The following is a 14,789-nucleotide window of genomic DNA, read 5'->3' as shown; positions in this document are numbered from 1 at the left end:
AAACACATTTCTAAAAAATCCTTTCAAAGTAGAAAATATTTCCACAAAAACACTTCGTTTTCAACAAACTGTCAAGAACTTGTCTCTGCTTAAAGTCTGTTAGTATTAAAGCAGAGTGCATTTCAAATACAATGGATTATACAAATATGAAACTGTATTTCAAAGCCTCTGTTCTAGTCACACAGACATGGTGGAGAGATGTTCAGAATAAGCCCATGTATAGGCAGGTCCCCAGAGCCAGGCCACAAAAAAGCCAATGTCCTTGCTTGAAAAAGTGAAGCTTTCTCCCCTGCTCACCTTTTGAAGTCTCAGTTCAAATTCTCTTTAGAAGAGCAGACAACTAAAAAGCCTTAGATTGCTAAGCCATGTGAACTATTCCTACTGGTGACAGCCATATGCATTTTTCCATCTTTCTGGTTAATCTGAAGAGAAATGAATCTGGACAGTCCTGTTTCTTTAAAGTTTAGCAGGGGTATCAGAGGGGAAGGCTTTGAGGGAGCAGAGCTCAGTCTACTACTGCTGCCTTAGTGAATCTTGTTCTATATAAGCCTCAGAGCACACAGTCCGTGACTCAGTCTCACATACTGCAGAACTAATTGCTGGTTTAGTACCCACCCACAAAAGCCTGCAAAGGCCTCACCAAAAATCTCTGCAAAGCACAGGAATCTTTACTCAAATGGACAGAAGCAAAATCCTTACTCTTCCTGCTTCCCTAGGCACAAACACAGATGAAAGAGAGAGAGAGGAGTAAAACCAGCCTAATGCTGCTTTAAATGATTCCAGCAATATCAAACAGATCAAAAGAACAACATGAGCTACTAAAAAAGGAAAAAACATAAAACATTCTAACACCCAAACACAAAACCAAAGCATAAAAAACCGACCCAACAACCCAAACCCCAGAACTACTTCCCACAGCAATCAAGAAATAATTGTGAACTTTCTTGCACCTAAAATTCACATATATTTTTCAGATTGCTCAAACTGGGAGAAGATAGCATCATCTACTTCTCCTGTCATTGCAGACTGAAGTGTGAAATAGAAATGGCATTTTTTGTTAAAATACTCAAAATAAGTCCTGTTTTTAAGTTGAAGATTGCAATCGGGAGTGACAATATATTACATTCCTTTAAAGGTAATTACCTTGCTTACTGTAAACAGTGCATTTAGCATACTACATTTGAGCATGCAGAAATAAACAAAATCCACGAATTTGTATTTTCAAATATGAAGCAACGTTTTTCATCTCCAACCTCTGCATTTTCACAAATTTGTTCTACTGTACATATAAAAACCTTACACTTGCCCCTGAAAGACTTTAAATCAACTCTGTTCAAGTCTCTGAGCCAGACCTCTTTCTTTTTCTGCCAAGAACCTGGAGTTTCTTTTCTGGCTGCAAATAATTATTCTGTTCCTGTAGACAAAGATGTAAATCCATGCTGTTCTCTGTTTAGATTTGTCTTTGGAAATTCCATGAGGACCTTAAGGGAAAACTTTTCATTCAGTTTATCTCTCGAGTTTTCTGATCTCACAGTTCAGACATCGATTTGTCTTTAATTTTTAATCCTAATTTTTGATAATTTTTTTCCCCCCACTCAGAAAAGCTCAGCAATTCATAAAAAATCATATCAGGTATTTTCAATCCAGCTGCTTTTGTTCTCTGTGTTTTAGCCCTGCTTCTCTCCTATTCCAAGGCATGTGATGTGGCAAGTTCACACAGCTCTCCAAACCGAATCTCCAAACTAAAGGACAGCAAAGCCTCACTAAAGAGCATTTGGGCTAACACACTCCTCTACCTCTGCAGGAGAGGAAAAACCTTTGAGTATAGGTGAAAAGGCCATGTTGGAATAAGATTTGCCACTGCAAGTACCAGAAAATAGATCTGTCTTAGCAATAGAGCTTGTCTCTAAAGGTACAGAGTCACCAAGCTCCCCTCTGGTTACTTGCTAAGACTTTTTAAAAAGAGCATGAAAACCTCAGCAAGGCTAATCACAAAGGCACCTCATAGTTCTCACTTTCAACAGGGAAAGCAGGTAATAAATACTCTCCAGAGAACCCTTTCCTGGGATCTGAAGGGCCAGGGTCTTCAGGAGTCAACATGACAGGCTTCAAGCCATGGACCTGAGGAGCTGTGGGACTTTTCATGAATGTCAGGACTTCTGTGAAGAACAGGCAAGTTTGGTCTCTCCTGCTTTTGCAAATCTATACACTACGACACACACCTACTCTGAGTGGCAATGGAGACTACTGGGTTTGTCACTTCTAATTTAAAAGCTTTATGCTACACACAATTACCCCAAGGCAGTAAAACATGATCTATTTCAATTTAGATTTGATCTGCTCTTTCATGCAAGCACAAAGCATATTGTAGCTTTTAATCAATTAGAGTTCTAGGATCATTGAATTATTTAGCTTAGAAAGGTCTTCATCAAGTCCAACCATAAACCTAACCCTGCCAATTCCACTACTAAACCATGTCTCCAAGTGCCACGTCTACACATCTTTTAAATACTTCACATTAAACTGAGCACAGTCAAGCAGCAAGATCTTAATTAGCAGCTCCATTAATATCTATGCTGTGAGTATGGTCACATACAAGAAAAAAAATTACCACTCTGCATGTTTCATCTGTACTTTGTGAACTAAGCATAAAATCTGGTGGCATCCCAATGTCCTTCAACAACTTTGCAAATTAGGCAAGTTGCACAAAGTTCAACTATTTACAAAGCTCATAGCTATACAGAGCCATCTATTTCTAGCCAAGCTACAGAACAAATTTCATAGATCCTGAAATTATTTAATTTGTCAACATCAACCTATTCTTTGCCCATCAGAGCTGAGTTATTTTAGCAGGACTTTTTCAGAACACCTGAGCCAGCAGATGCTCTAGGCTATACAGAAACAGCTAGAGAAATGCAGCCTTCAAATGATGGAAAGCCCAGAAATCTTTGGTTGGTGACAATACCCAATATATTTCTCATAAACTGAATAATGAAACAAGGTCAGCTGGACACTCCCATAGCTAAAAATATACCCAGGGTCTCAAAGCAGGGTGAGGACAGCTTGGAGACAATTTCCTTGGTGCCATAACTGGGCAAATCTCACCCCCTCAGCTGGCCAGGTACACCTGTACAAACTGTGACTGCCCTACAAGCACACACTTAAAACCACTAGGAGTTCTGTATGCCCTCTTCTCATCCACAGGGGGACAGCATCACAACAGAAGCACAAGGAGGAGATCTCAGCAGCCTTTACAATAACCCTGCAGTAGGTCTGTAACATCCTTTCTGCTCCCCCAGCAATACAAGCAGGCAAAGCAATCTAAATCACAGGAAAGGCTGGAACACAATGAGACAAACCAGCTTGTGATGGCATGATTTTAGAAAGCATACTTTATTGCAATTGAGACTGATGAACAATATGGGGTTCTGCCTTTACAGAGGAAGTGTCATCTTTTTCACAACGGAGAAAGCAGAGTCTGTCCAAAATCAGGATTAGAGCCCAGCTCCCTGCAGTATTATTTTAACAGTTTAACAACAGCACCAAGGCAGCAAACCATAAATCCCCTATTAACTTAAGGAGGAACAAAACTGGATATTCTTGTAAAGTCAGTGTTGCAAACACAAGGCTTATGCAACACAGCCTCACTCTTTCCTCCTTGTTGAAGAGTTAAATAAGGTATAATTTAGCTATCATATTATACTATTTAAAATAAGCAAGTCCTCAGCTTTGTAGTTATAGACTGCACTGCTTAGCTGAAGTTTGCTTATTCTATAAAGTGTTTGATAGAAAAGCATATTTTCATTTAATTCATGCTAACATCCTTAAAACCAAAGGTCAAAAACAAGGAAACAACAGCTTAACTGTAGCTAAGTAGGTCTTGGATGGAACCCAGAGCTGTCAAGAACCAAAATCATCACAAGAATAACAGAAACTTCAGCTTTTGCATTCTATTTAATTGAACATAATTTTTATGAGAATCAGTTTACATAAAAATATTTTTTGAAAACAACCTAATTTTGAAGAAAACCTGAATCAAACAGAGTGTTTGATCAGATTTTAAGTTAATGTACTTTTTAGCTGTAAAAACATTTGCATATGAATAAATATCTGTACTGCAGATGTTCCACACCTGTTTGCATTCTGTAGAAGGACAGTTGCTTTTCCATGTTTTTATTTCAATCACAACACAGAGAAAACTCAGATCTAGAACTCCATCTCTTATTTCAGGGAAATTGTGACTGAAGTCCACATAATGTGTTTTTCTTCTTCTTCATTCAAAGCAAACTCTTTTCTTTTTCAATTTTGATATAGGTCTTCAAAGTAGAATAGCTTGTCATAGACTTTTGAATTCTCCTGTACTGAATTAGAATCAGTGACACTGAGATTTACTGCATAAAACAGAACTTGACTTTTGTATAAGCATTAAGGAAAATTACGTCTTTCTTTCACTGCATCATCAAGGAAGTGTTTACACTTAAAATCAACATTTTATTACTTTTCACGCTTTGCATGACAAGTCAATTACCTCTTGTCTCCTTTCACCTCTCATTTCCCTCACTAGCAGCTCTTTGAAACTTTCAGTACAATATTTTTCTAATATTTCACTTGCAAATCTCAAGTTCAGGTTGCATTCTCAGCACAAGCAACAGATTTGTCTGAGTACTCCCACACGTTCTTTCTTCCTTCCCATGGTCACTCCCTATATTACCAAATGTAATGGATGTCTGACAATTACCTTGAAGGATTACGTAATCAAAAATGTAGCTTAAAAAACCCAAGCAAACCAAGACAAAAGGTTAGAAATAAAGAAACACGATAACAAGAAGCTTCCTTTTCCTCATAACAAAACAATCAATGTAGCACGTTGACCCGTAACAGGCAGGAATAATATGGTCTAGGGTAGTGCCAAGAATCACTTGGAACAAGTCATTTTTGCATCTTGGCAGAACCACCCTTCAAGAAAGAAAGGCCATGCCTACAATCAGCAATTTCCCAGAGATGACTTGTGGTGGTAGCTATCCAGATTACCTCTCCATGGACCCAATCCAAAACTCATTACTGGCAACAGGCTTTTGAAACAGCCCTGTTACATCTTTTTTTCCACAATAGAAAAATTCTATGTTTAATTGATAGACTGGAAAGAATTTTCAACTCTTTTGAAGTCTGGGATTAACAAGAGAAAAGGACACAATATTTGCCTTTGGCTTGGCAAGCAATACCTTTGGGGGGAAAAAACCTCTGTGATCTAGAAATGACGCAATTTATACAGCGCTCAGTATGGTGCAGGTACATCAGAAGATATCTTTACAATTAAAGGTCTGGAGATAGAAAAATTACCAGTTACTCCCTTCTAGCAACACAATTTAGTTAGACTTTACCAACAAATCTTCACAGAAGAATCATAAATGGTGTTCAAAAACTGAAAGATTTTAATTAAAACAATTTAATCTGAATTTATTTTAACACCATGCTTGCAATAGTGTTCAGACAGCATCAACAGACTAATATCAAATAAAATATTCAAAATCCTGTAATTTCACTATTTTATTGTTTTAGGATTACATAATCTATTCAAAATAAATGCTGGGGTTTTTTTCCTTCAGGAAACTGGCCATATTTGAAGGAACTAGTACTTTCAGTAGCATTTCAGACCACAGGACAGTGGTGGAGTAAGCAGCTGACCCACATAAAAGCTGTTTTGCTTAATTAGTTTTCAGTGGGGTCAAGACACTGAATTAGTTTGCAGTTTAAACGTATCATGTCAGTACAAAGCCAGGAAAGTGTGGGCCAGGAAAAACATATGGCAAAGTTGGGACTATTGGAGTCTTAGATGGATGAAACTGAAGATGGAATTTCACTATCCAGTGATAAGTAAGTAATATTAAATATAGAGAAATATTTTCAATTGACACAAAGTAATGACTCCAAACCCAAAGCATGTCTAAATAAAAATAATATACAAACCCACATCTCAGAAATTCAGGAAGTTACCTCCTTCAGGAGGTTGTCTTTCCCAGACAGCACAGTCTACATACAATCAGTATTGTCATGCAGTGGAGGAAGTAACTGTGCTCCACCATCCCCTGAAATCTCTGTCTGCCAAGGGAACTATGTGTATTAGGAAATGCTACCCTCTATCGTCTGACTAGTCTGAACAGCTAACATCTCCTTAAAACAATCATTTGCAGGGGTTAACTCTGCTTTTCTTGGAAATTACTACACAAATCATAAGCCTTCTTTTTACTTATCAATTTAGTCCTTCACTACAGCACTGTGACCCTTACAGCACTTTCCCTCTTACTGCTTCTTCCAATAGGAAAGCAAGACAGAGCCTGAAAAATAATTATCACTTCAAATAACTGACTTTTTTTAAGTTCTGCATGAAAGTTTGAATTCTTTCTTTCTCCATTTTGTGTAAGTACTACTTCAAACCCTTACACATTCTTTTACCTGTTGTCTTTTCACTCCCATCCCTTTACAAAACCTGAAAACTAAACTCTTCTAAAAGCCCTTATTTCAAAAATTTTATATTTAAATGTCTTTTCTAAAAAGCTGAAGCAGTAGGCTCTGAAGACATAAGAATGCTATTGCAAAAGAAACTAGACAATGATCTTTGAATTCAACTATAATATGAAAAATTTATTTTTCAAAAGGTGTGTCCCTTCCCCATAAACAAGGAAAAAGAGAAAAGCGGGAAACAATATTCTTTCTGCCAGAGTCCCTGCTTAAGAAAAGCTGCAAAACTCACTTTAAGAGTATTTAGTACCATGCCAGCAGGATATTAGATTTAAAAGGAAAATTATTTTTCAGCTTATTATACTTTCTACTTGGTTTACAGTATATAGAATGAAAGAAACACAAAAAAGAAGAGAAAGATTGCCAGGACAAAGCACAAAGTATAATACAATCTGGGGAGCAAGTGGTAGGGAACAGCAAGTGGAAAACATAAGGTATAAGAGCTTTGTATCCTAATTTAATTTAGAATCAGAGTTGATGTTGACACCTCTGATTTTCTTTGAAAAGAAACTGAAATTTGAATTCCTCTAAAACCTTTTTGCCTTCTAACCTCTCTTTCTAGTACTTTTGGGTAGAAAACAAGAATTGAATAGATCTTAGAAAACAAGTACCAACCATTTAAGGGTGATTTTGATTAAATACAATACTGATGTGTCAACCTGAAGATGCTCACACTGCAACTTTTATGTATCACTACCTATAAACAAACAGTGCGACAGGTCTTCTTTAATTGCTGCTTAAGGATGGAAGCATTACAGTGTATTATTGCTACTATTTAAGTTTCGCTCAAGCCAGCAGTATAGCTAAAGCATATCATGAAGCCCTTCTGACCTTTGTCTGGACACAAGACATGGATGATATTATCATGTATAATGACATTATGACATAATTTGTTTACTGACACCATAATGTAAAGTATGAAATACAGGCTGCCAGAAATACAGTCAACATAATATTCCATCTTTGCTCTCCAGATGATTTCCAAGGCAGGGAGAGTAAACAGCCTTCTCCCAGCTTTCTTAGTTTCCACAGCTGAGAGTGTAGGATGTTTACAATACCTGTCACTCAGAGCTCCCAAGAACAGATCAAATGTCAGCAGACCTAGTACTGACTTCATCACTGACTGCTGGAAACATGCAGATGTCAAGTAATGGCAGGAAAAAATCCATACCCATGATCATATGAATCCAAATCAGTAGCAGTCCTTTGTGAACAAGTTGCAGGGTCTAAGAAAGAAGTTCAAAATAAGGCTGAGCTTCAGCATCTCCAGAGGACAGCCAGTGTTATTGCCACCATGGTACTGCAAGGCTTACTGCCAGTTCACTCCAAAGTACTCTTGCATGTCTTGATGTCGTGTCTGCAGAAAACAGAGAATTCACCGTTTTAATGAGTGCACATAGCAGAAAGAATGGTCTTTGCAGTCTACAAGTAAGAGCTGTCATGTAATTTCCAAAGGACTGGAAGCTTTTTAACACTATTTAAAAGTGATATTTAGAGTGCTGGCTCACAGAATACCTACACTATCTAGCTTATTTTTAATTAACAGAGGAATGATGGTTCAAGGACACTTTTGAATACTGTGATGAAAAGAATACTTTTAAAGATATAGCTTGGCAAATTGAAGAGTTTGGTTAAATAACCACATGTGGCTGTTAACAGCAGTCTAGGTACATTTGAGATTGTACTTTCTGCTCAGAAACACTTCAAGTATTCAGTTTCCTTGAAGGCATCATCTCTAAGAGGAAAATAAAAACCCAAACAAAATAAAATTAAAAAAATATATAATCCATTTAGAAAAAAGAAAAAAAATATCATGTAGAACAAAAGTCAAAATCCTCAAAAGAGAAAAAAATTCCGCTTAAACAGGTTTTAGTACAACATAAGAAAACCTTTGGGACAAGATTACTAATACTTTCTGCTTTAAAAAACAATGCATATGCAAAAAAACCCCAACATATTCAAGTAACCAGGGTCCCAAATTGTGTTAAAGAAGCACAGTAATGTACTTTAAAAAAAAAGTTAATCTGCTGTTCAAAGGTGGGAGCTTTAGCTGAGAGCACAACCCATAGAAGGGTTGCCCTAGTACTAGTACAGTACTTATCATCATATGAACACAATTTATAGCATAGTGTATTGACCAGCTTTCTGAGGAAACAGCTGATCTCTGGCATCAAGTATGTTTTATTTAGACCAAAGTAACTACATAGTTTTCTCCTCTACATTATCTACATATCATTCCAGTACTTCTAAAATTCAGGATAGATATCTAAAAGACAGTGCCTGGAGGGAATTGATTTAGTCAGGAGGCACAACAGCAGCAGGAGGGGAAAGAAGGGGACAACATAATTGTCCATTGCTTGGCCATTCACAAGGAGGCCTAGAGATTTGCAGGAGGCTCTGAAGTTGAAATAGATCTGAAGACACAGATCATCTTTACCTTTTAGTCTTTTATAAAAGAACACTGACTGCAAGAGCAAGGCACGAATTGTAAGAATTAAAAGTTTTCTTTCTCATGCTATGTGTCCTCAATAAACCATCTCTCTAGTGCACAGTTAAACAACCTATGCTAGTTCTGCACTAAGAAGATGCATCTCTCCTCAAACACTCCACCAACTTTACATGTCTGTGGGTTCTTTGGGTTGGATCTCTGCCAAGCATACAACAGAAGAGGAAAATCCCTGTCTCTAATCAAGCAGCCACACCAATCAGATTGCCAGGTAGCCCTACAAGAAAGTGACTGGCATTGGCTCAACAATGAATCCATCAGTAGAAACAAAAGCAAAAGTGCAGAAATAAAATCATGGAGCTGCTGCTCTCTCAGACCAAGGAAAAAGAGTAAATCTCAGAATAATCCAGGTGTAAACACCTCAATAGGTAATCTAGTCCCAGGTCCTCCTGGAGGCAGAGCCAGTTTTGAAATCCCACATGAACTGCTGCAAGACACCTTACATTTCTCATTTGAGGTTTTGCAGATTAAGTATGATTTGCAGAAGGCACTTCAACCCTTTACAAGAGAAAGCTGAAAAATAATACTGTGCTAGTCTTTGATAGAATTTACCACAGTAAATCTTCAATCTTCAGCTGACAGGTGTCTGATATTTCTATTGCTAACAGATCCTATTTTGATCCTGCAAGAGCTACGATGATTTTTTATATTTAAAACATCAATCATGATATCATCTTGGTTTGCATATTTTACTACCACTGGTTAGAACTGCTATTTATAATTATGTTTTCAGTACAATTCAAATTTCAGGGCTTAAAAATCAGACAGCTAACTTAGAAAATATTAACTTACTTTACACTCTAACATTATAACAGTTCTTCCAAGTTTAACACATGGAACAAAAAAATGACTCTTCTCCCAATAACCTAATATGTTCCCAATATAAAAACCCACACACAACTATGTAAATTCAGAAAGCATTGATATTGTATTTGCTAAAAGGTAAGTAGAAGGAAAAAAAACGCAAAACTGTCTACAGCAGGAAAAAATTCTGCTTTCAAAATAAGTCTATGAACTACTGGAGCTGTGGGCTTCATAGCTAAGAAAATTGTGAGAGCCAGTGCTGTAACAGGCAACATACTGTCAGCACACAGAGAAGAAAACTTGTCAAGGCAAACAATGCAGTGACAAGGAAATACTCAAAACACATGAAGCAAAAAGAACCTGGAGCTTCAGAACAAGAAAAATCAGAATAAAAAGTAACATATTATGGTCTCACAGCATCCCAAACACTTTGGAGACTTATACATTCTTCAGCTTTAGCATTTAAATGAATAAGACAAGTGACTTAGGACTTCAAAAGTCAGTTTTGCATATATATTTCAGATGTGCTTCTGAAAGGTGCACTTGGTAACTTCAAACAATTTAAGGAAATTTTTTTGCAAGAACTTAATTTATACTCAACACAGTAATTCCTATTCTAAAGGGCATACAGTCAAAACAAATGACAGAAGAACATGACAGCAATTAAATGATGATTTTAAGCACAGGTCCACAGTATTTCTACTGCTTCTCTATTGACTGCCTTTGACTTTCAAATTGTTTCAGTTGGCTACTCCCTTTTTACTAATAATTATGTAGTCAAAGATGCATGAACTTGGGGAGGATAAGAAGCTACATATATTACACCCCCTTGCCAAAAGAAATGCCTACCACTTGCCAGGCACAGTTCCTTGTCTATGTCTAGGTACCCAGATACAGCAACCTGCCTGCCCCAGCTTCCACTGCAAAGCACATCCTTCGGTAGGTGTCTAAGAAATGCAGCTGGTGATGTGCCAGCAAGCCTTGCACAAAGCTAGGCTAAAATTCTTCCTCTGAAGGTTCTAAGGGAAGGCACCGATAGCCACACAAGTGATCATGGTCTCAGCAAAGTTATCACAAAAGTAAAAATTAAGTACTGCAATAAAAGCTTTCTCCCCGAGATCTCCAAGAGGCAAGGTGTTAGTGACATAGTCATTTACCTGATCCTAAAACCTGCTCTCCCTTGGCTTCACTCTCCTACACTTGAGGGATATGACTGTAAAATGTAGTACAGAGAATTATCTAAGCAGCTGCTAAAAGAATGCAGTGCAACAACAAACTAGCAACCCAAAACTAAAGCACTGTCCTGCCATCACCTGGAAAGAAGAGACTGTGCTGCCCAGTAAATGCCACTATTAAGAAACTATAGTCTTTAATTTTCTTTTATTTTACAACTAAGCACAAAAGGAAAGGACTAAAAAGAAAACATATTCTCTTCCCTTTGTAGCAAGTTAGATGTTTAATTTCTGGTAATGACAATAAATTGGGTGCCAACATGCACAAATTACTCACTGCTCACTTTAGAGAATACTTGTTATAGCCAGAACCACTCAATTATATCACCCAATGGCAGAGGACCATAAAATAAAGCAAAATTACCCTGTTTGCAAACAGGGAGAAAATTATATATACTGCAAAGTCTAACTCCCCTACAGGCTTGTAAGATGAGCTTACTTTATGCTACCTTCTGTGTACTCATGGCCCTCTAAAAAAGCTAATCTTTCTGCTCTGCATCAAACACACCATTAAAATGGAGGCAATCATCATTGACTATTATAAATATTATGTGATTAGCAAAATTAATGACGCACTATTTATATAGGAAAGCTCTTACACTGCTTTTTACAAAAATTTAAAACTATCTCAGAATCTTCATCAAAATAATGCACAGAGGGAACCTGCCTACATAGAGGCTTACCTGACCCACTTGCAGAGACCCACTTGAGGGGCAAAACACTTGTGCTGAATCCCCCTTCTGAATACAAACAGCTAAAAGAGGAGGCGGCCCAGGGAAGACTGCAAGCTATTCAAAACTCTTCCCTCTTTGCCTGATGGAATCCTGGAGACTGTAGTCTTGACATTTGGAGACATTCCCAATTTACCTCCTTCACTGATCAGCTACCCCTCAAGAAACATCTAGTATACAGTGTAACAGCCAAGCCAGCCTGAAGAGTTGAGATTTGGACTTGGGAAAGAGCAGTCAGAGTGTCAAGCATCCTTAAAGCTCAGCTAGAGTCTGGTGGATCCACCTTCCTGTGTCTCCATATCAGTGTGGTAACCACAAAAACTACAAAGCTCTCACTACTGCTGTTTTCTTACATGAAGAACAATTTCTCTCAAAATTGCCAACTTTGCTTGCTCATCTGCCTGTTCCTGGAAGGCCACACAGTTTCAGTCAACACCTTGTGATCCTGGTAACAATGATTTGCTATCAACTTTCTCAAAAAAAAAGCCTTGCAGGTTTCTAAGATGACTTCAATCCCATGTCAATGAATTCTGTTTCTTCCCATCTTAAACATTCTGTGCTTCACTTTAGAAATATATATTTATATATATGAGTACGCAAAGAGGAACCCTGGAGTCTCTGTCTGATGGGGAAGACATAAAAATGAAGGTGGATCTCGGGGTTCTCCTTCAGCTCTCCGTTCAGCTTCAAAGAAAGAAAACTACTGCATTCATTTTCTTCATAAGCCTTGCAAATATTTGAAGGGAAAGAAAAATAATAAAATAATGTTTCCTTTTCCGCATAACTGCTACAAGACACACAAAAAACAATCTGAAAAAGTCAATACATTTTTAAGCTAGGTAAAATAATTATTAGTTTCAACAATTTTAAATTTTTTGCCCCAGAGTCAGAAGCAAGACAGTGGGAAAACAACAGCCACCACACATAAGGCACAAAATAAGGTGGAACAGCCCAAAATACATAAGCAGGCATATTCTAGACAGGGAATTAGTTGGCCAACTTTTGAATGAAAAATATTTCAAATACTGTATAAACATATAAACTGCCACCAGATGTCAGTACAGCCTAGAGAATTGTTAGTACAACCCCCTACTCCAGACTAATAAGGATAATTATTTAACATTCCCCCCAGCTGTCCAGGTACACAAATTCAGCCCTTCCTGATTTAAAAAAATCCCACACAGTAGCCCTCATTTGTACATTATCAACATGAACAAAACCCAACGAAGCTGTAAGAACAGGCCTAAACTTCTACTGCCTCAGGACAACAAGAACCATCTTGATAAGAAATAATCTATCATTAAGGTTCAATGTCCTCCTCTCTCATGCTCATCAGATTTTTAAGCCCCTCACATTCACATTCCCTCTGTTCCTAAATAGCTTTAGTCTCCTTAGATTATGCTGCAAAGTGACAAGGAATATTTAGCAATGAGGTTGCTAAGCTAAATAAATCTTTTCTGCAAAACGAGCATTACCATGTCTGTCCTTGTGCTACAGCACAGGCTCTCCCCACGTTCTCCCCAACTCTGATTTTTTACAAGAGTTGCAAAAGGAAAGTGTTTCCGGGGCATCCCTGGCTGAGATGTTTTTGCTTTGAAACTTCTAATGGCAGACTTTATCTAACTTCTTCACACAAATAAATATCTAAATCTATGACTTCTAGATGGTAGAAATTAGTTTCAGCAAGGAATGTGGCATATAAACATCTTTTCTGCTCTGTGTCGAAATTCAGTTATAAACCTGGTTATTAAAGCTATTAACTAGAGAGGTTTCACAGGCTACTTAAAGAGCAGGCATTATTTTAGACCATTAATGCACAGGTTAAAAAACAACCAAAAAAGGAAAGAAACCACTCTCCCATGCCAAACATAATCTATATTATTTAGTCACAGCAAGAATTTTCAGCTTTGTGAGTTTATAAATTGAGCTTCTTGTCCTACCACAATCAACAAGCCTTACTTTGAAGCAAAAGTATGTATTAAGAGAACACCAGAAACTAAGAGAATTGTTAAGTGATTAGGAAACCTAACTTAAAATTTTTGCTCAGCATAGAACTACTCAATGTTAGTGACATTGTGATTTCCATTCTGTGAGAAATATTCAGGTAAGCAAAGCAACATACATTGACCTGTGGAAATTTATATCAGGAAAACCTGCTTGCATAAGATTAATGTAATATAATTACAATAAAACGAAATCATAAAATAAATAAAATAATAAAATGCATATAATTTTAATACTGGCTTATTGAACAGTCTTACAAAATTTCTTTTTATTTTCTTACTAAATGCAATCAACTCAGTGCATGTTATCTTCTTAAGTACAATGAAAAAAACTTTAAAAATTATATAATTAAAAGAAACTTGGTGAGTTAAAAACCATGAACAAAAGATTAACTTTTTAGGCCAATAGTTTGGAAAATAACTTACTGGAACATCTGTCTTGCCTTATAGGGCCATTTCAGCACAGCTCTGAGGTTTCAGCTTCTGTTTTAACCCTACCACACTCTTGGATTTCCTTTGTATGGTTTCGTATCTCAGGTTGAATAAAATTGAGAGAGCAACAGAAATACAGACACACAGGTTTTTTTCTGAATATTTATGTTTTCTTAACATAGACAGCTCGATAACTTGGGATATTAATATGAAAAAGAGAAATAAAAAGCAGAGAGGCAGCATCCTGAAAATCATATAATTTTGAAAGGGAGCTGGAGTACAAACTGCCCGTAAGTCTGCAAGTTGAGCAGCGGCAAATGTAAAAAAAAAAAAGAATGTGAAGTAAATCGCTTCACAGGAAACCCTCGAAGCACTCAGAGTACCTCTTAATTTCATACCTAAACTATGCCTTGGAACCTCCCTTCAGTTCAGGTGAGCTTTGTAGTCTCAGAAGTTTCTCCTGGAGGAGCCTAATCACTGACTCAAGAGGAAAGGCAAAGTTTGTTGCAAACCAGATGAAGTGCTTAATTAAATAGAAAATCTATAAGCATGTTTCACCTTG

At 37.2% G+C, this 14,789-nt stretch overlaps 1 protein-coding gene across 5 annotated transcripts in view; it reads right to left on the bottom strand.

Annotated features, from left to right (window-relative positions):
* The window catches only part of OGFRL1 (opioid growth factor receptor like 1), an 86,451-nt gene that overhangs the window by 41,249 nt on the left and 30,413 nt on the right, over positions 1-14,789 (bottom strand). For 3 of the 5 annotated variants that reach the window (XM_033512984.1, XM_015620690.1, XM_015620692.1), the window contains one exon: positions 7,691-7,876. The exons of the other annotated variants lie outside the window; for them this stretch is intronic. The gene's annotated coding sequence lies outside the window, so the exon portion shown is untranslated. The remainder of the gene's footprint in view (positions 1-7,690; positions 7,877-14,789) is intronic. 5 annotated transcript variants of the gene reach the window in all.

Source organism: Parus major, chromosome 3 (assembly GCF_001522545.3).
Source record: "Parus major isolate Abel chromosome 3, Parus_major1.1, whole genome shotgun sequence".
In the NCBI taxonomy this organism is placed as follows: Eukaryota; Metazoa; Chordata; class Aves; order Passeriformes; family Paridae; genus Parus; species Parus major.
The sequence above is the reverse complement of the archived record's forward strand: the minus strand, read 5'-3'. Positions and strand labels throughout refer to the sequence as shown.